The sequence below is a fragment of the Macaca nemestrina genome, chromosome 3 (genome assembly GCF_043159975.1).
Source record: "Macaca nemestrina isolate mMacNem1 chromosome 3, mMacNem.hap1, whole genome shotgun sequence".
In the NCBI taxonomy this organism is placed as follows: Eukaryota; Metazoa; Chordata; class Mammalia; order Primates; family Cercopithecidae; genus Macaca; species Macaca nemestrina.
The window spans coordinates 162,829,621-162,852,815 of record NC_092127.1 but is presented as its reverse complement, the minus strand read 5'-3'; positions in this window follow the sequence as shown (position 1 = coordinate 162,852,815).

Sequence of the window (23,195 nt, the reverse complement as noted above, 5' to 3'; positions counted from 1 at the left end):
AGGCTCTACAAGAAGCATAGTGTTGGGCTTTTCATGAGAGACTCAGGAAGCTTACACACATGGTGGAAGGCAAAGGAAGAACCAGCGCTTCACATGGCAAGCAGGGGAGCAAGTGAGGAGGAGGTGCCATATTTTTTAAACAACCAAATCTTATGTGAACTGAGTAGGAACTCATCACCAAGGGAATGGTGCTAAGCCATTCATGTGGGATCTGCTCCCAGGACCCAAACACCTCCTATCAGACTCTACCTTCAGCTTTAGAAATTTCAACTTGAGATCTGGAGAGGACAATTTCCCAAACCATGTTAGCACTTTGTCAAAATTCAATTGACCATTAATTTGTGGATTTCTTTCAAGACTCTATTTATTCCACTGGTCCATGCATCTATTTTTATGTCTGTGACAGGCTGTTTAATTACTATACCTTTGTAATGCATTTTCCAGTCAGGTAATGTGATACCTCCAGCGTAGTTCTTATTACTCAGGATTTCTTTGGTTATTCGGGGTATTTTGTGGTTTCATGCTAATTTTAGAATTTTTTTTTTCTATTTCTGTGAAAAGGGTCATTGGAATTTGACAGGGAATTTATTGAATCTGTAGAGTATTATCAGTGGTACAGACATTTTAACAATTTTATTTCTTCCAATCTATGAACATGAATTATTATTTCATAACGTGTGCATTCTTAAACTTCTTTTATCAACATTGTACAGTTTTCAGTGTACAAGTTCTTTAACCCTTCTGGTTAAATGTTATTCCTAAGTGTGATCTATAGCTGTTATAAGTTGTATTTTTTTTTTATTTCTTTTTCAGATTGTTTAGTATAAAATGCTACTGATTATTATATGTTAATTTTGTACCCCACAACTTTAGTGAATTTGTTTATTAGTTCTAACAGTGTTTTGATGCAGTCATTAGAGTTTTCCATATAAGAGCATATTGTCTAAAAATAGAAACAATTTAACTCCATGCTTTCCAGTTTAGATGTCTTTTATATCTATTATATTCTATCTTTCTTTTACTTAAGTGCTCCAGCTAGAACTTCTAATACTACGTTGAGAAGAAGTGGCAAGAGTGAACACCCTTGACTTGTTCCTGATATTTAAGGAAAAGCTTTTACTTAATTTGGTATTAAGTAAATCCACAGTGTTAGCTGTGGATTCATCATGTGTGACCTCTATTGAATTGAGGTACATACCTTCTATACTTAATTTGTTAAGAGTTTTTGTTATAAAAAGATGTTGAATTTTGTCAAAAGTTTTTCTGTGTCTAGTAAGATGATAATGTGGATTCTGACTTTCATTCTGTTAAGGTGGTATATCACATTTATGGATTTGCATATGTTAAACCATCTTTGCATCCCTCCATAAATCCCACTTGATCACGGTTAATGATCCTTTCATTGTAATGTTGAATTTGGTTTTGTATTATTTTGTTGAGGATTTTTTATCATTGTTCATTGGTGATATTCACCTTTAATTTTGTTTTTCTTATAATTTCCTTGACTGACTTTGGTATCAGAGTAATGTCAGTCTTGTAAAATGAGTTTGAAAGTATTCTCTCCTCTTCAATTTTTTGGAAGAGTTTGAGAAGGATTGGTGTCATTTAAATGTTCAGTAGAATTTCACATTGAAGCCAACACAGGTCCTAGGCTTTTCCTTGACATAAAACTGTTTTTTTTGGCCGGGCATGGTGGCTCACGCCTGTAATCCCAGCACTTTGGGAGGCCGAGGCCGGCGGATCATGCAGATCATGAGGTCAGGAGATCGAGACCATCCTGGCTAATACGGTGAAACCGCGTCTCTACCGAAAATACAAAAAAGTAACTGGGCGTGGTGGTGGGCGCCTGTAGTCCCAGCTACTCGGGAGGCTGAGGCAAGAGAATGGCATGAACCCGGGAGGTGGAGCTTGCAGTGATCTGAGATTGTGCCACTGAACTCCAGCCTGGGCAACAGAGCTAGACTCCGTCTCAAAAAAAAAAAAAAAAAAAAAAAAAAAACAACTGTTTTTACTGACTCAAACTCCTTTTTTTTTTAATTTGTCAGTTAAGACTTTCTTTTTCTTCATGATTTCATGGTGGCAGTTTAAATGTGTCTAGGAATTGATCTACTTCTAGGTTATCCATTTTGTTGGCATATAATTGTGTATAGTTGTCTCTAATAATCCTTTGTATTTCTGTGATATGAATTGCAACATCTCCTCTTTCATTCCTAGTTTTATTTATTCTAAGCTTCTCTTTTTTTCTAAGTCTAGTTAAAGATTTATTGATTTTGTTCATCTTTTCAAAATGCAAACTCATAGTTTTGTTGATTACTATGCTCTGAAAGTTTGTCTCCTTCATAATCATGTTGAAATTTGCCATTGTCACTATTCACAATAGCAAAGACTTGGAACCAACCCAAATGACCAACAATGACTGACTAGATTAAGAAAATGTGGCACATATACACCATGGAATACTATGCAGCCATAAAGAAGCTGGAAACCATCATTCTCAGCAAACTATCGCAAGGACAAAAAACCAAACATCGCGTGTTCTCACTCATAGGTGGGAATTGAACAATGAGAACACTTGGACACAGGAAGGGGAACATTACACGCCGGGGCCTGTTGTGGGGTGGGGGGAGTGGGGAGGGATAGCATTAGGGGATATACCTAATATAAGTGGGGGGAGTGGGGAGGGATAGCATTAGGGGATATACCTAATATAAATGAGGAGTTAATGGGTGCAGCACACCAACATGGCACATGTATACATATGTAACAAACCTGCACGTTTTGCACATGTACCCTAGAACTTAAAGTATAAAAAAAAAAAAAGAAAGAAAGATTTGCCATTGTTATAGTATGGGAGGTGTTTATGTCATGAGGGCAGAGCCTTCATGAATGGATTAGTGCTGTAATCTTGGGAGTGAGTTCATCTTGTCTTGCTCTCTATCTCTTGCTCTCTGTTGCCCTTCCTTGTTCATCTGTCCTTCACCATGTGATGCCTTCAGCCATCTTATGACGTAGTAAGAAGGCCTTCACCAAATTCCAGCACCTTGATTTTGGACCTTCCTGCCCCCAGGACTGTGAGCTCATAGTATCTGTTTGTTTTGTTGTTGTTGTTGTTTTTCTTTTTCTTTTTTTAAATTATCCAGTCTGTTGTATTCTGTTATGGTAGCACAAAACAGACTAGCACATTGTTCTTTTCTGTTGTTTATCTAGCATTTCTTTCTACTGTTATCTTTATTATTTTCTTTCTTCTACTACGTTTGGGCTTAGCTTGCTCTTTTCCAGTTCCTTGATGCATGCATGAAGTTGTTTGATTTTTCTTGTTTTGATGAAAGCGTGTATAGCTATAAGCATCCCATACACTTTGCTATGTTATATGTTTAATTTTTTTTCCCAAAAATATTTTTAAATTTTTCTTTTAATTTCTTTCATTCATTAATTCTTCAGGAGCATAGTGTTTAACTTTCATATATAAGTGAATTTTCCAATATTTCTCCTGTTATTGATTTCTGGTTTCATACCATTTATTTGATATGATTTAATTCTTTTTAAATATGTTAAAACTTGTTTTGTGGACTAACATATAATATATCCTGGAGAGTGTTCTGTGTGTATTTGCAAAGAATAAGTAAGTATTCTACTGAAGTTGCATGGAATGTTTGGTATATGCTTGTTAGATTTATTTAGTCTAAAGTATAGTTTAAGTCCAATGTTTTCTTGTTGATACTCTGTCGGGATAATTTACCTATTGCCAGTGGTGAAGGATGTAAGTCCCATTATTATGTTATTATAATCTATGTCTTCCTTTTATGTGTTAATATTTACTTTATATATTTAGGTTCTCCAATTTTGGATTCATGTACTTTTATAATTGTTATATCCTTTTAATGAATTGGCACTTGTCTCTTTTTACAGCTTTTGATTTGAAATCTATTTTATCTGATATAAGTGTAGCTACCTCCTCTGTCTTGTGGTTTCCATTCGCATAAAATATCTTTATCCAACCTCTTACTATCAGCCCATGTGTGTGCTTAAAAGGAAAGTGAGGGTGGGCCTAGTGTATTGGTGGGGACTGTATCTGTATGTGTGTCTGTAATCTATCTTTATCTGTGTTTATGTCTGTTTATCTCTAGGCTCTGTGTCTATATCTGTATCAGTAGATGCTGTATTCGTAGGGGTGAGCCTGAAGCCTGGGTCCACAAGGGCTGATGGGGCTCTGGGGTGGACCTTGACCCTGATTGTACATCAGTTGGCCAGGCATCAGAATGAACCTGACATCTGGGTTCACTGGGACATGCCTGGAGGCTAAGTTCACTGGGGCTGACTTAGTGCTAGTGTCGGCCTGAAGCCTGAGTCTGCAGGGCATAGCTGGGTCAAGAGTCCATAGGAATTGGCCTAGAGCCTGAGCCTTCTAGGGTGGTACTGGAGCCTTGGTCCGGAGAGGCCAGATTGGCTTTGGGGTTTATTGGGCTAGACCCTATCCAGGACACATGAACTATAGCAGGATACAGTCCTGTCCTATAGACTCAGGTTTCAAATCCACTTGAGCACCAGCCCAGCCCCAGTTGACTCAGCCTCCAGGCATGTCCCAGTGGACCCAGATGTTAGGTCAGTTCTGGGTTTACTGGTCTTATGCTGGGACAGGTATAGAGCCTATATCTGGCCATCTGGACCCTGGGATTGTGTGCATTGATCTGGGTCTGGGGTTCATGGGCGCTGGTATGCTGCTGTGGAAGCTGGATCCACAGGGACAGGCCTGAAGCTTATGTCTGGGGTGCTAGCATGGTGCTTGAGACCAGAGTGCTGACCTGATGCTGGCATAGGCCTAAAGCCTGGGGTTGTGTGCATCATCCTGACTTTGGATTGATCTGGAGCCTGAGGTGGGCCTAGAGCCAGGGGCCCCAGAGGATGACCTGGTACTGGGCATCCTATAACCTATATTTGCAGGAGATGGCCAGTCTGGGTCTATGTGTGTCAGCCTTATAATTAGGGAAGTAGAGACAAGCCTAGTGCTAGGTATGGTGCAGGATTTTAGGCTGGCAGGGTGGGCCTGATTCTAGAGTGCACCTAGAGATAGAGTATACAGGGCAGACCTGGAGCCAGAATCTGTGGGGCTGGTCAGACCCTGGAGTGGGCCTGTAGCCAGAAGCTACAGGGGCCAAGCTGGTGCTGGGCCAGTTGGGAGCCTGAGGCTGCTGGGGTTGGCCTGAGGTGGATGGTCCTGGAGACTGAGTTTGCCAGGCAGGCCTGGAGTCTGAGATTGCAGAATCCAGCCTGACAACAGGGCAGGTCTGATGGCTCAGTCTGAGGGTAGGAGTTTGGGGTCTGGGGCCTTGGGGACCTGCTTGGTGCTGGGCTTTACTGGGGCAGGCCTAGTATTGGAGTCCAAGCCAAAGTCTGGTGCTCACTTTCCTCTCCTTCCCCCAATCAGACAGTACATCTCTCCACACTATGTCTGAGTTTGAAGGAGGGAACATGAGTAAAGTAAAACTGCCCTTCCTACCCTCTTCAAAGACTCTTCTCTGATTTCTGTGGTACAGCTAGGTACTGTCATCTATCATCTGGTTTCCTTAGTGATGATGACTGTGTTTTTGTGCACGAATAGTTGTTCAAATTGATGTTCCTGTTGCAGGAATGAGCACTGGAAAGTCCTATTCCACCTTCATGCTGACATCCAGTGAGCAGATAATATTTAAAAGAGTAAATAATATGGATACTTATTCAAATTTAATGCATAGTATAGATGTTCAAAACACTACTTCAATGAACTATTTTTCATTTATAAATAGTGGATAGAGGTTACTTTTTATTATAAAAAGTTGGGTTGGCAGTTCATGCTCTTAAGGCTGCTTTCAAGCATCTGTGATGCGGGCCCTTGTATGTGATTATTTTGCTTTTCTCAACTCATGGCTTCCACCTCAAGACAGCTATTATTTCCAGTCATTGTTTCAATGAAATTAACTTCTAAAAACCGTTTTATAGTAATATCAAAATATACAAATAGTAATAAAATAAAATACAAATGAATTGAATGGGGATGTTCAAGACTTCTACAATAGCCATTTCAAAACATTGCTGAGAGAAAGGTAGATATGTGAAATGGTAAAACTACTTTATTAATCAGAACAACACAATTAAGTATTTCCTCAGGAGAAATATAAAAAGTTGCCTAGTGATTGTTTATAGCAACTCTATTTATAATAGTCAAAGACTGGAAATAAACCCAGTGTCTATGACCAGAATATAAATAAACAACCTGTGTTATATCCTCACAATGGAATATTATTCAACATAAAAGAAAACAGATTGCTTACACACACAATAACTTGAATGAATCTCAAAAGTATTATGCTAAGTTAAATAAATCAGACTAGAAACTACATAATGTGTGATTCTGTTGATATAAATTCTAGAAAATGCAAATCAATATATGGTAACAAAAAGCAGACAGTGGTTTCTTGGGACAGAGGTTAAGGAACAGATAAATTTCACAGGGACAAGAGGTAACTTTTGAAGTTGATGACATTTTTTGTTATTTTACTTATGATGATACATTCTCAGAAAAAAAAATATGAAATTTCTCAAATTGTGTATTCGAGTAAGTATAATTTATTGAACTTCAAATATACTCCCCAAAGTTGTTGTGTATGTATGTGTGTGTTTGTATATTTATTGCAAAAAATGAATCTATAATAATGAATCTACATATAGAATGAATAATATTTATGTGTTAGAATGAATATTATTTATGTGTTAGGGTTCTCCAGAGAAACAGAACAAATAGGATATCTGTGTGTGTGTATATATACATACATATATACACATGTATATATACGCAAGTATATGTGCACACACACAGATATCCTATTTGTATATATGTATGTATATACATATACACACATAGATTGACATGTGTATGTATACACACATACACACACACACACACTCATATAGATTGATATGGTTTTGCTGTGTCCCCACCCAAATCTCATCTTAAATTATAGCCCCCATGTACTGTGGGAGGGTCCTGGTGGGAGACAATTGAATCGTGGGAACTGTTACCCCCATACTGTTCTCCGATCATTCACTGCTGGTAGTAAATAAGTCTCACGAGATCTGATGGTGTTATAAGGGGAAGCCCCTTTCACTTGGTTCTCATTCTCTCTTTTGCCTAACGCCAAGGTAAGGTGTGCCTTTCACCTTCTTCCATGATTGTGAGGCCTGCCAGCCACTTGTGAGCCTATTTACCCTCTTTTTCTTTAAAAATTACCTAGTTTTCAGTATCTTTTTCAGTGCATGAAAATGGACTAATACATAGATATATATCAGGAAAAGCTTATTATAGAAATTTGCCCACTTGATTATGGAGGCCATGGAGGGACTCATCCAAGTCTGAAAGACCGAGAACCAGGATTATTGCTGTTGTAACTCCTAGTCCAAAGCTGAAATGCTAAGAAGTGATGAGAGGGTATTGGAGGGAAAGGCACTGGACCAAATCCCAGAGTTTGAAGTCCTGAGAACCAGGAGCACCCATGTCCAAGCACAGGAAAAGATGGATGTTCCAACTCAAGGAGAGAGAGAGAGAGAATTCACCTTTCCTCTATCATTTTGTTCTATTTAGGCTCACAAGGGATTGGATGATGCCTGCCCACATTGGTGGTGGTAGATCTTCTTAGTCCACTGATTTAAATTCCAGTTTTATTCAGAAACACCCTCACAGACCCACCCAGAAATAATATTTTACCAGCCATTTGGGCATCCCTGAACCCAGTCAAGCTGACATTTAAAATTAACTATTACCATTTATTTCACAGATTTGTATCAATTATCTGTTGTTCAATTAGTTTTATACTGCTAGACTTTGAGGGAAAATGTGGAGAAATTCTTTAAAAATTATCTACTTTCACAAGGTTTTCAATATTCTTTAAAACTATATATAATTAAATAATCATTAAGATTTATTATAATAATTATATGAATAACATGCCAGTATTTATGAGAAGACTTAGAAAAGACATCTACTGTTTTTAGTACATTATAAATCACTTCTCTAAAAAAGCATATTAGTAGTAGTTAGTAATATGCTAAGCCTCTAAGTATAAGAGAAGCAAGGTGCTTTTTAGAAATTTATCAATCTCCTCCTGCTTACATTTTAGCATGCAAGAGAGCTTTAGGGGACTATGTGCCTAGAGAGGTTGTCTGGGATCGGATAGGCCATGAAAAAAGAAGATTAGATATTATCCAAACTAGAATCTTTAGAAAGAACTCATATTGGGCAAGATATTGATGCTTTAGGCTTATTTTTATGGCTGCACTATAGAGAATAGATAGGAAAGTGTAAGAGAATGGGGATAATATCTAGTTTGCCAGACATTTTGCAGTAATATAGGTAAGAAATGTGGTGTCTTGAACTAATCATTATTGTGTATATCAAAGAAGAACAAAGCAGAGGAATTATGGAGACATGTAAGCGGTGGTAGAATTGGTAAAACTGGTGATTGATGGAATATTAGAATTGAGGGGGAAGGCAGAGACATAGACTCTGAATTTCTGGGTTTTAGATTGAATAGATGGTGCTGCTACTCCCTAATATAGGAGAAAACATCGAAAGAAAGGGTGGACAGGAGAAGAGAAGGAAAGCAAATGCTTTTGAGGTGATAGACAATCCAGATCTGAGTATTTTGAGTCTAAGAAGCATTGAAACTTATCAACATTTTCTTTAGATAGTTTGACTATTGGGAATTAGAGGTGAAATGAACAAGAAAAAACAATGGACATACAGTATGAAAATTCAGTTTACGTGTCAGGAAAGTAAAAGGATTAAAGTGTTTTGTAAAAAGTAGAGTTGCTCACAGTGACAAAGGCTTTCATGAGAATTAAGATTCTAGAAGAGGGAGATGGAGATATGTAAAGTTAAATGTAGATAAAATGCATTGGAAATCTATAAATTTCAACATTTAAATGTTGATTACTATGAATTTATTATGGTATTGCAAGTTTCTCTGTATGCTTTCCTCCAGCTGGTCTCAGAAGTCTTCATGATAGAAGAGAAAACCAAAACCTAAATGAAAGTTGTGTGTGAGAATGTATGTGGGTGTGGGCTGGTGTGTTTGTCTAGAATTTTATGACAGAAACAGTAGGTCGAAAAATTGTGAAGATTGTCAAGAGTCATGGAAAAGTTGAGCCATAATACGATAATTTGTGCCATTACACAGAGTTCTTGGTTTCAAACATCAGAATGGAATTAGGCATTACATTTATTAAATGATACATCATACCTCATGGACTCTCTTAAAGTACCAGAAGTAACTCATGAGTAAGTTACTCAACAAGGAAAAGCACATAGAACAGCATAGAGATTGGCTTAAGGAAGAAGCTACTGCTGCTGGCATTCTGCATTGGGAATCTCATCAAACACATCATGTGTATTATAGATGAGCCAAGGGACTGGATAGTAGAAGCCCTGACATTGTTGTTCCCCTAAAGCTTGATATCTCCAATGCCTAAAGAAAGAATGAATTTTGTGTACCTCTGCTTTTTCATTTCTGAATCATAGAATTACATATATCTGCTAATTAGAAAGGTAAGTTTTGACTTCTACATTGATAAATGTGAATCATAACAGGATAAAATTCTCAAGCCAGAAAAGGAGTTCAAAAGATGCTTAATGACTACTATATGATAATTTCTATTCTACATTGATTTCTATGTAATTTTGTGAATTTACTTTTATTTCTTTCCATATATTGATAGGAAGCATTGCCTTCAGAATAATGAATTAATATTTTCACCCTTCGTAGGACTTGCCACACTGGTCTTTGCTAGCACCAGTGCCTGGAATGCAAACTTTGAGTCCCTTGTTAGTAGAAAGATGCACAGATGAGGCTATGTTGACTCAGTTGTTTAAATACATATTGCCAAACAAAATATTTGCAGCACTGATGCCAAGTTCCTCCTGACATTCACAATAATATTGAATTTGACTCAACCAAACAAGTACAACAATATGTGGAATAAAATTTCATCTAGGTTTTATCTGGCTTCAAGCTCTTTTAGGTTTAACACCTTTTTTGGTTTTCAATTTGAAACAGAATTTGGCTAAGTTTTGGTGATTGAAGCTGTAGAACCATTAAATTGAAAAGGTATGCTACTACTATTTAAAGCATCGTTTAGCTTAGTGCTAAATAGTCCTTAAAATTGTTCCAGTTTAAGTCTGCAAAAAGCTATACAAAACGCTCATTTTCTGGAGATCATTTTTCTTGAGGGTTGAAACTAAATTACTATGAAAGTATCTTCAATATTATTTAAATAAAATCTTTAGAACCTCATGGAATGTGTGTGAGTAATTCCTATATCTCTTCATTACATAATAACACTTAAACAGAAGTAGAAATTTTAATGATGTGACTTTTCTTTTCTTTTTTTTTTTTTTTTGAGATAGGGTCTTACTCTCTTGCCCAGGCTGGAGTGACACCATCTCGGTTCACTGCAACTTCTGCCTGTTAAACTCAAGCGATCCTGAAATCTCAGTCTCCTGAGTAGTTGGGACTACAGGCATGTGCCACTATGCCTGGCTAATTTTTTGTATATCTGTTAGAGATAGGGTTTCACCTTGTTGCCCGGACTGGTCTCAAACTCCTGGGCTCAAGTGATGCACCTGCCTCAGCCTCCCAATGTACTGGGATTACAGGAGTGAGCCATGATGCACAGTCAAAAAAGTGATTTTTATCTCAAAGTAATAGCTTTAGGTAAGCACACACAGAAACATACTTAGAAAAAATAATGAGATGCTAATAAAACCTATTTTCCCTACTTGTATGTATTTTCGTTACAGCATTTAAAGAAAAATATATCACAATCTGTTGTACACAGATATCACTCCAATTTGGACTCTGAATGCTTTGATTACACCTGTCTTTATATTTGTGCTTTCTACTACCTAGTAATATATCTCATAGTTAGTGGGGGTTTCACAAATGTTAAAAGAAGAGAGTCATGGAATAAAATGGAATGGAGGAGGAGCGTAAAGGAGAAATGCAAGGAAGCAACCTAGGAACAAATACATGTTTTAATATTTTCTCCCATTCACCATATAGAGAGTTAAGTATGCTAATTGTGTCATGGCAAACACTAATACCAGTATGTTATTATGGTATTGTAAATTAACAACTTTTTTTTTTAAGATATAAACCTGTGACACATATTTCCATATTTATATATTCAAAGTGAACCTAAGACTTGATATACAAGTTCACTTTGATTGGGGTTGGGGGTGGGCAGCCTGTAATCATTGGCTTAATTTATAGCCTAAAGAATGTGATTAGAGTGATAAGAAAGTAGAAAATATATGAAGAAGCAGGGCATTTAAATAGAGATAAGAAATAAAAGTGGAACATGATCATGATTCTCTGTGTGACATGGAGGGAATAAAGTTAAAAATACATCAGCTCAAAAAGTAATTATGTCACTATCTCGTTGTATGACCTTGGGTATATTACTTAATTTTCTAAATGGCTTTTTCTTCTTATATAAAATGCTGTTGCTAACACAATCTTCAAAGTGTTCTGAGAACTAAGTTAAAAAGCAGGCAAACAGTTGCTGATTACCATTTTATGTAGGAGCTGACAATTTTAAGATAGTTTTCCTTATATACCTGACTTTATCTCAATCAGTTTAGACTTAGTGATCTCTATGATTTTGGGGTAGAATGCCAGAAACAAAAAGAAAAAAAAGTTTAAACAGATACATCTCTAGGAACACCAATGAAAAAACAATAGGCTTCACCCCTATATTATTTAATTAATATTCATTTATTACCACCTATTACACTCCAGATTCTATTCCCATTATTTAGAATATATTACTGAACAAAGTAGCACAGATATCTGTCCTATCTGTTTCTATCTTTTAATATAGAAGTAAGGGATGAAAGTCACAAGTAACCATAGTAGATAGGTAAATTATACATTGTTAAAAATGGAGATAGGAGCAGTCTAAAGGAGATTTAACATGGTGTGTGTGGGGGAAGGAAATATGTAGTATTAAGTAGGTCAGGCAGGATTAGACCTAATTGAGAAGATACAATTTAAACCAAGAGTTAAAGAAAATGATGGAGTTAGTCAAATGAATACCTAGGGGAAGAGTGGGCCAGTCAGAGGAAATAGTTGGAGAAAATGCATTAAGATGAAAGTATTCTTAGTATACTGTGGTTACAGGAAGGAAGCTAGTGTAGTTGGAGATGAGTATGCAATGGATGAGAAGTTGATGATGAATTCAGAGGTAATGGGTAAACTGTAGAAGAATCTTATAGACCATTTCAGTGACTTCAGTATTTGTGGAATGAGGAGCCATTGTAAGATATTCTACAGGGCAGTGAATTATCCACTTACTCTGGTTGAATAATTCAGAGCAGACTATAAGGGGCCAAGCATGGGGGCAGGGGAAACTATTAAAATGCAATTTGCACTGATCCAAAGGAGAACTAAGAGGATTTGGGTCAGCATGGCAGTGATTGAGTAATGAGAACTGATTGTATTTAGCATGTATTTCGAATGTTGAGCAAATATTTTCTGATATATTTGACACAGAATATAAAATAGAGAAAACAGAAATGACTTCAAAATGTTAATAGTTTATTTCAAACAAGTAGAAAGAGGAAATTGGTATCAACCAATTGGAGAAAGGTTATTGGTAGAGCAGGTTTCGGCATAAAGAGCAAAAATTACCTCTTGGCTATGTTGAGTTTGAGGTATACATTAGATATCCAAGTGGAAATGTTGAGAATGGTGAAATACAGGATACAGGATTGCTACTGGAGAAAAAAAAACTGGGGAGTTAATAATATATAGGTTGTATTTAAAGCCATCAAGCTTGATTATATCACCAAAGATACAATTCCTTGTCTGATATTAACTTGTTGGAGAGGAATATGATGGATTATATATGATTTCAACATACAGGATCTAATGCCCAAGTAAAGAGATAGGTTTTAGATAGAATTATGGGTAACTAAACACAAAGAAAGTGCTTGTAGATATTTGTACGTATAGATGCATAGAAATTATAACAGGAGTCTATGGCATTGCTTTTAATTCTCCTGGTAAAATACAAAGTTGAGGATAAAAATGTGAAAGAACATACAGACTGCTTAGAGAAGAAAAGGAGTGAAATAGTGACTCTTCACAGTGGGAGAGAGAATTAGCAAAGTATTGCTTGAGAGCTAGGAAGCATTAAGAACCAATACACACACACATATGGTTTTGTATTTTCCCTCTAGCCTTGTGGAACTGACCAAAAGAAAACACAGAGTAGACAGAATTTAGGATTTAACCAAGTGTGTAAAACCCATGGGGCGAAAGAATCTTGGTATAGGCTTAAGCAAGAGAGGATCTGTAATGATTGACAATGGAATTTACAGTGGGTAAAGAGTAGAAGAGGACATCAAGGAGCAACAGTTAGTGAGTGGAAGAAATTCCACCTACACATCACCTATATCTATATCTATTTTTCTTTTTAAAAATATATTTCATTTCCTATCTTTTTTTTCATTTTATATCTCCATTTCTATTTCTATACCATCTATGTGTACTCCATGGGATTAGACAACATGAAGGGACAAAAAGAATGTAGGGCACCCTATATTAGGTCAATTGCACACCCTGCTTTTTTCCCAGTAGTTGAGCCAAATGATTGTGAGAGGCAGGGCACAGCAGGGGTGGGGAATGAGAACTCTCCCTTATAGATTTGAGGCATTCAAAAAAGAACAAATGTTCCCTCTCCTACAGATAGGTGGAAAACTATCATGTTTTACAGTGAGAAACACTCAATACATCTAGGTGTACGGGTCTTAGGCAGTTCACCACGTTTTCTCTTAGTCGTGGTGGAAGAAGGTAGCAAAGTGAATTTCAGGGCACCTGAGAGAAGCTTTATAATTGCCATGAAAGTCATGGGCATTGAAGGAGCCTTAAAAAATGAATTGACAATTGACACAGAAAAGTAGGGTCTGATGAGCATTCTCTGTATTGACAAAATACCAGGTTTTGTTACCCATTGCTCTAAATATCCAGTTTTGTGATATTATGTAAGCTTTCATGAACCCAGATGTAGTACAAGGGAAGATTAACTGTCAATTAAAAACATCAGCATTTGGAAGAGAATTAATGTTTACTTATAGAAAACAACTAAAAATTCTCAAATAACTTGTAGAACGAAACTCATATTAATCACTAATAGTGTAAAGCACCAGTGTATGTACATCATAGATGTTCAATAATAATCAGTTTTTATGAAGTTTATAATGGTTCAGAAGAGAATGTGGTAATAATAACTAAACCTAATATTGTAAAGTTGTGTAAAAATGCTAAGTAATTCAAACATGTTTCTTCCTATTTGACCCTCTCATTAATATTATATGGTAAAAAGAGATGCTGTCAATTTTCTCATTTTACATACCAAAAAGTAACCACACAATGCACAATCTTTCTTCCCATTCCATCAGAAAAAAAAAAAGAAAGAAAGAAAGAAAAGAAATTTCAAACAACCAAAGTGTCTCCCCGTACAAAGGAAAAAATATTTCTGATGAAACTAAATTTCCTTCACAGTAATATTTCAAGTAGAAATAGCTAGGCTTTCTAACAGAAATGTTGTAGCAAAGATTTTCGTATTAGTTGATGTATTAGTCAGAATTCTCCAGAGAAACAACCAACAGAAGAGATCTGAGACAGAAAGAAATATTTATTTTTAAAAATAGTCTCATGCAGTTGTGAAGCTAGCAGTTTGAAGATTCAGGTAATAATTGATGTTGCAGTCTTTATTCAAAGGGCTGGAAACTCAGGTATAAACTCTATGTTGCAGCTTGGAAGCAGTTTTGTTTTGTTTTGGTTTGGTTTCTGGAAACCTCAGTCTTTTCTCAAGCATTTCCTCTGATTGAATTGAGGCCCACCCACATCATGAAGGGTAATGTGCTTTATTCGATGTCTACTAATTTTAATTTTCATCACTTCTGAAGCAAAATACCTTCACCTCAACATCTAGGTTAGTATTACCCGGACAACCAAACACCCTTATCTAGCTTAGTTGGCACATAAGATTAGCCATATCATTTGGAACACTGAACTAAATGACATTTAAGATCACTTCTAATTTTGTGATTCTACATCCTACTTATTGGAGAAAAAAAAAATACCTGGCGATTATGTTTAGAAAGGCTGTTTAATTGACCCCCCAATATGTAGGCTTACAAAACGCCATTAACCTTATTGAACATACTGAGGCACAAAATTAAGTTAAAAATAAGTCAGGAAGTCAGAAATTATTGTCACATTTAACCCTTTTTTTCTAATTCAAATGTTCCATCTAACCAATGGCTTTTCACTGCTTTCTTTCTTGTGGCTTTTAAATCAGCCCAGTTCTCTCTAATCCCTCAACCTATAAGTAGCTGAAGAACTACTATCATCTTTCAAGGATAATTGCAGTGGTATTTGAATTGCTTTCTCTGCCTTCAATCTATTGCAATATTCCTATCAATGTTTTCTCAACACTAAAGCAGGAATGATATTTTAAAATTAAAATTTGATCATGTCTCTTTATTACAAAAATTCAATGAAATTCCATCACTCTTAGAATAATGTGCCAAATCCCAGAGCTCTCATGATCTAAGTCATCCTTATGAACACTCTGGTTTTATATTTTATTTTGTTACCATTCAAACTCAATATTTTATATACATAGATTTATGGGCTGCTCTGTAAGATGTGCTTTCTCTTCCTTCTAGGCTTAGATTTAGGGTATTTCTTCTATTTGAACGAGGTCCCTGTCACTCCCTGCAGGCCTACTCTGACTTTGCCTAAAAAGTTCTGATTAAGTAACCCAAGAAGGAGCTGAAAGCTTAGGTGCATTTTGATTTAGTAGTTTATATGATTTCTGTGACTGTTCTTTACTAACCTGATTTATTTTTTATTCAGAGACAGAAAAACAATGTTTTACTTGCCAAAAAAACTGCTAGGTTTAGAGGAAAAAGATCCACTAATATCAACAATATTAATCAAATGTAAGTTATCTGTGATGAGTTTTCATTGAAGATACTTTCCCCTTCTGTTTTGAAACATATATATCCTCTTATGAAAGAAAAATGGACTCAAACCCAATCCCCAATTAGGAAATTATTGGTAAAATATACTGGAGTTATCTTGGCATATGCTACGGTATTTTATGTGAAAATTATTAGAAAGAAAACACTGAAAATACAATATTCTTTTTTGCGTGGGGAAAAGTGATTTCAATGACAATACTTTCAGTACGTTTGAATTTAATGAAAACATGTTCATTAATTTTGGTTGCTATTACTTAAATTGTCTAACATCATTTTCCTGTAGCAGAATCAAATGGGTAATTTCAGACTAAAAATGGCATTCAACACTGATCTGAGACTGGAAATAGTGCTCAATCAATTTCTTCCTAGGCTTTCAAAATCAGTAAACTCTACCGTCTTAACACTATTCTTTCTAAATCAGATAAGAAGAATGGATTTTTCTTATAATGTATGAACCAAATAAAGAACTAAAAATGTAGTCATAGATTTTCCTTTGTCAATACAAATAAATACATGAATAAATGGGCAACACTTCCAAATGAGTCCATTGCCTATAGCAGTTTCAGCCAAATCATTCCATTGTAAGAACACAGTTGTAAATATTTTGTGATCACCTTATATTATTTAGCAAAATATATTTGAGAGATTTATCTTTGCATACCCATGATCTTAGAACATCTATCTGCAATTTGCCTATTTTGTCTTAAATACATTTTCATACTTTCCCTTCTTTCTTTGCTTAGTATTTTAGGAACAACCTTATCTAAGTTCCTTTGCCCTCTAGCAATGGGAGAAACTGGAAGAATAGAGGTCAAGTGTAGAGAAGAGGTAAGATTATTTCTGTGTTCTCAGAATATGTTTCCAGTGCCCTCACTGGTATCAGCTGTTTCTTCCTTATGATTCTAGCTCCTGCAAAATAGTCCTTTTCTCTGTGGTCCCAGATCCTGCTGAGGTTTTGCCTCTGCTATAGAGAAGCTTCAGGGCTCACATAACATCACTTCTTTCATGTGTCCCTCCAGTCCTAGGAGTGGTAGTGCTTCCTGCTGTTTCTAATCTCTTACTTACTTTCTCATACACTGAGTTCCTCTGGTCTTCAGTCACCCATGTAACCAATTCTGTGTTAAATTTTCTCTGATTGAGACACCTAGTGGGTTTCAAGTTTCTCTGCATACAAATAGGTTGTTGTTTCTTTTTCGGGCATAAAAAAAAGATTAGATAAATTCTAACATGATTCCGCTCATGAGAACAAATCCCTTTGATAAAGCAGTATTTCCAACTCAACCCTCCAAAAGGGTCCCAAGTTCATGGGAATTAAAAATGTTTATGCTTTGTATTACATATTAAGAAACCTACAAAGAAAATCTCATTACTATGCTCCTGAATGACACTACTATTTTATTCTCTGTGTGTTTAAAACTTAATATTTTAACATCAAGTAATGTCTTTAACTAATATATTTCTAGGGCCTTTTGTGTCCTCTGTAAGCACCAACATATGCATGTAGAATCTAAAGATATAGGAGACACAGTTTCTGCCCTAAAAACACGTGGTGGGAGAAAAACACACATGAACAGAAAATCAAAAAACAAAACTAAAAGAAAGAAAGAAACAAACAAACAAAAAACAGGATAATGAACAGAATGGAGATTTGCAGATGTAATATAGGAACATGTAATACATAAAACACAGCCAGAAAAGGCTTATAAAGGCCTCATAAAAGAGTTAAGTATCACTTAAGAATATATAATGCTATAATCAATATATATAACCTAAATATCTGTACTTGTGAATTACCTAGAATACACTTTCAACATATTTGTATATTTCCATGGAACCCTACAATAATTCATTTATCTGTTTACCTTAGTCACATCCAGAGACTCACACCAGATTCACACTGGTTAACTATCCTGTACATTCAATTCAATGATTCCCTGTAACAAATTTGTCCATATGCTCAATATTTTTTGTGTTCCCTCCATCTTTACCCCTTATTATAACTTGACTGTTGCTTTTTCTCACAACCCATTTCCCTAAAGACCTTGTATGTGAAGGCTATACTTTTACCCCTGACACTCTTGTAGTCCAGTGACTTGGTTTTGGATATGTTCTTTTCATTTGCCTCTTTGTGGTTTCTGAATTTCTTTTCTTGTCATTTTTCTACACTCTCTTTTATCTTCAATTTATTTCTCTTTTAGATCATTTATATTATTGTAGATATATACTTTAGTATTTTTAACTTTAGAAATTCCCTCCTTAACTCTGTATTTTCCTAAGTTTACCATTCTATATCTCTGATTTGTTTCATAGCAAAATGGGTTGAAAAAGTTATCCACATTTGGTTGTCCCTGCTTCTTACTTCACAAATCCTTAAACAAATTTTCCCTCAGTTTTGTTCCTGTAACTCCATTGAGGTTCTTCTTTTAGATTCTCCTTGATTTCTACCTTTCAAAATTCAATAATGAGTTCTTTTTCATATTTTTGAACCCTCAGATATATTTGGAAAAATTGATAATTTTATTTTATTTTGTCTTCAATTACCTTACACTACCTTGATTTTTGTACCTCACCAACTGTTCTTTCTCTATGTTAGCTCTTTCTTCATTCATGATCTATAAAATGAGGTCCATTTGAGGCTGGATTTTATTATTGTATCTATATGCTGTTCAGGGAGCACTCATTTTGGCTCTTGGATTTAAAAACAGCTCTGATCTATAATTAATTTCAACCTATAAGTCTATGCTTATAATCTATAATTTTATTCTGGATCTTGCATATAGACTTTTCTATAAATGTTCAGTTTGCATATTGAATTGCCCACTTGATATCTCATATTAGAGGTTGAAAGACACCTCCAACTTAACATGGGCCCAAAAGCCTTGTTGTGAAATTTTCAAAATATGCTCCTCTTTTAGTCTGAGAATACTGCCCCTTTAGAAAACTCTGTTATAATTCATATAGTTTATCTAGTCACAAGTTCATGTATTGTTTTGGAGAACTCTTTCTTTTATCCTTATAAATCCATGAGCACTTCATTTTGTCTTTAACTCCACAAAATATCTGGAGTTTATCCAACAAATTCTATCACCTAATCCTATCATGGGAACCTCAATCCTCGTGACTTCATCTAATCCTAATTACCTCCCAAACATCTTTTATCCAAATGCCCTCACATTGGGGATTAGGGCTTCAATATTTCAATTTCTGGAGGACAAAAATATGTTCAGTCCATATCAACATATTAAACATAAAAATAAATGTACCCATATTTTTATCCTTTCCTTTACATTGTAAGTTACATGAGAGCAAACAACATGTTTGTTCAATATATATATTTATTTGGTGCCAAATAAATGTCTGCTGAAAGAGTGAACAATTTAATGAGACATTAAAGTAATGTTTGAGTCCAAAATTGTAGATTAAAGCTACAGATGAAGGTTGATGTTATAATAGACATATGATGTTGCCAAGACAATATATTTGGGAGGAGAAAAATATAGTGAAAGATTTTGCAGTGGTACAAACTGAGAACAAACAATTTGAAGATTTAATTATAAGAATGATGAGTGTGTTCTTGTTACAAAAAGTCACAAGCTTTATTATTGTTGTTATTTTATTTTACTTTTGTCCTGTTGAGGCAATATTTAAGAACAAATAATCACTTATTGAATAGGGCAGGAAAACAGCCTGCTGCATGGCATGAGTGACTATGTCACCATCTTGAGGCAAAACCACCACAATGCCCAGTGTTTGACTCCTGCATCCCACGGTGTTCTTAAGCAAGGTCTTTTTCCCCAGAAGTAACAAGTCTCAGCATGGAAGTCTGAGATGTAACTAGCTGCACTTGTCTTTACCCTAAATGCTTGCTATCTAAAGGACATTCTCTAGAGGGCGATTGCAGAAATCCACCATATCACAACCACCCAAGATATCATTTCTGTTCATAAGTCCCTATTAAATATGTATTTCTGAGAAACTGACTTTTTTTTAGTATCTTTCTTCAGCATCTCAGCTCCCTCAGCCTTTGGGGGTAGATTTGAATATACCCATCATTTTTATGGTCTTAGCATGGTCCCCATATACTTCAAGTGGCCTGTTATAAATTAGGGGATGATGCTTAGCACCAATCTTTTCTAAGTGCCATGCAAAGAGAGAATAGAATAGAAGATAAAATAAGTTCAAATGGGGTCAGTTAGCCTCTGAAGCCAGGCTGAGATTTCAGGCTTTCTAAAATGTTTTTCAAGATAAAAAATAAATACACTCTGTTTTCAACTCAGGTTGGGAATGCAGCTTTTGCATTTATCTCCTGATGTTGTCTATTAGTTGCTTTTGCAACCTGAGACCTAGAATAAAAATGTGCCCTAAGGGCCTCTAAGCTTTTCTAAGAATCTACCCATCTCTGCAATGCTACCTGCTGCAGCTGCTAACTGCTTCAGTGAGAAAAAACACACATACACACCATATGAAATTACATCTCTTCTTCAAAAGTAAGTCTTACATTTTAGCTATTCGCATTTCACAAACATCTTCGGATAAGATACTGAGTGAGCAGTTAGAAGAAATGACATTCACAAATGTACTGCTAAAAATAGTTATTGCTTCTTATAATCAATGAGATTTTATTGCATTTGCAGAAGACCTGGGGTAAGAGGGCATATTGGTCAGGCTGATGTTTTACCATTTAAGACAGAAAAATAACATGATTTAACTTGTCTAATATTCTATTACTAAATGTATTCTACTTATAAAGATAAAACAGGCTGCATTTTTACCTCTGAATGAAAACAAAATGAGTTTGACTCTAAAATGATTTATACACCAATAATGAAATGCTTTTGTTAATTAACATTGGGTGATGTGTTACTACTGATACACGAACTAGTCATCAAAATAAATGCTTCTAAATAAGTAGTTAGGTAACCAAAAATGGAAAAACAAGAACAAAAGGATACACAACAAGATCACCATAGAGATGAGTCTTCCTTCCATGTGAACCACTTGTCACGATATCAGTATAATTTGGGATGCAGATTAAGAATGAGATTCTTTATCTTAAAATTAGGACATTCTGATAATTCTGTGGGTACCCAAAATATGTATTTTTTATAAGCATTCCAGATGATTTGTGTATTTGAGTATTATTATTGTCCCAGAGCATAAGACTACAGAAAGGTACAAAAAATAAAACACAATGTGGTAGATACTGGGTTGCTCTACTCACATACCCTCTGGAAGGTAGACACACGTATCTCCTAGTTAAAGTAGATATCAACTGCTGGTCAGTTATAACTTCATCCATTTAGAATTGCCCTTATCCTCAGGGATCTGCTTAAAACAATGGATCTGCTTAAACAATGTTATTACTCCTCCCAGGGTCGCCCTTGGATAATGTCTAGATGAGGAATGCAAAGATTCATCCCAGAGTGCATTAAAGAAGTATCACAGCTCCTATGCCTTCTGTTGAGATTAACTATGCCTCAGTTGTAACTGCATTGTTGAGTAGCTTCTGCCCAATGTTTTCGTCTGTAATTTCTCTCTTTTTTTGAGACAGAGTCTTGCCCTGTTACCAAGGCTGGAGTGCTGTGGCATTATCTCGGCTCAGCACAACCTCTGCCTCCCGGTTTCAAGTAATTCTGCCTCAGCCTCCTGAGTAACTGGGATTACAGGCACATACCACCACACCAGAATAATTTTTGTATTTTTAATAGAGACGGGATTTCACTATGTTGACCAGGCTGGTCTCAAACTCCTGACCTCGTGATCTGCCAGCCTCAGACTCCCAAAGTTCTGGGATTACAGGCGGGAGCCACAACACCTGGCCTCTTCCCTAATTTCTTACAACTATGTCTCCTACATTTGTCTTCTGTACTTTGTGAAGGTCTTCATTTCAGATTCTGTTTCCAGAGAACTGATCAAATAAACTCAACATCAACAACAGTACTCACTTGACTGCACTCTCTTCTAAACAAAAGGATAAAAAGATAAAATATAAACCTGTAAAAGTTTTAAATATATTTACAAATAGCATCTCTTATGTTGAAAAACTTAGGTACAAGGATATTAAGCCTTGTATCGTATTTATTTTTTTGTCTCCGTCATTGTGATCCCAGTGTTTTCCTGTTTTTTTTTCTTTCTTCCTTATTCTTTCTTCATGTTTATTCCATCTTTCTAGCCTTGTTCTGTTTTTCTTTTCTTAATTTCTTCTTTGCTGCATTGTTTCCTTCCTTCCTTTTGTTAAAGTTTTTGAAAAGTAGAAAGAACAGTTATCCAAAAAAAAAAAAAAAAAAAAAAAGGAATCTTCCCTTAGGAGAATTGCTTGGACCCAGGAGGTGGAGGTTGTAGTGAGTTGAGATCGCACCACTGTACTCCAGTCTGGGTGACAGATCGAGACTCTGTCTCATACAAACAAACAAAACATAAAAGTAAATAAATAGGAATCCTACCTTAAATGAACTTGCATTCTGTTATGGAGAAACAGACAATAATCACACAAACAAGTCACATAGATAGTATTTTAAATTCTGCTAAGTTCTCTGGGGGAAAAATAAAGTAAATAAAAGGGATAAAAGTACAAGGTTGGATCATTACTATTTTAAATAGAGTGGACAAAGCAAGACACCTTGTTTAAAACTTTTTTTTGAATAGAAACCTGAAGGAGACAAAAGTGAGAGATGTGCAGTTATCTGAGAGAAGAACATTCCAGGTAGAGAAAACTGAAATGCAAAGGCCCTCTGTAGTGGGGCGGGGGGGGGGGGCTGCATTTTGAGTATATTTGAGGAATATCAAGGATATGGGTTTCATCAGCACAAACCTATAGAAGAGTGATTTTAAGTGAGTTTAAAGAAATGGGCGAGAAACAGAGTTCACATTTTTAAGTTTTAAGCCATTGTAAGGGCTTTAACTTTTCCTCCAAGTGAGGTAAGATACTACTGGAGTATTTTGTACAGAGGTGTAATGTGATCTAACTCATGTTTTAAACGTATCATTTTGGCTCCTATAGTGAGAATAAAATGTTCTGGGTTATTTTTTAAAGATACCACCATGAATTCGAAGTAATAGTTGTTTATATCTTCCTGAATATCAAGCATATGTTCAAAATTCACTTCTGAAA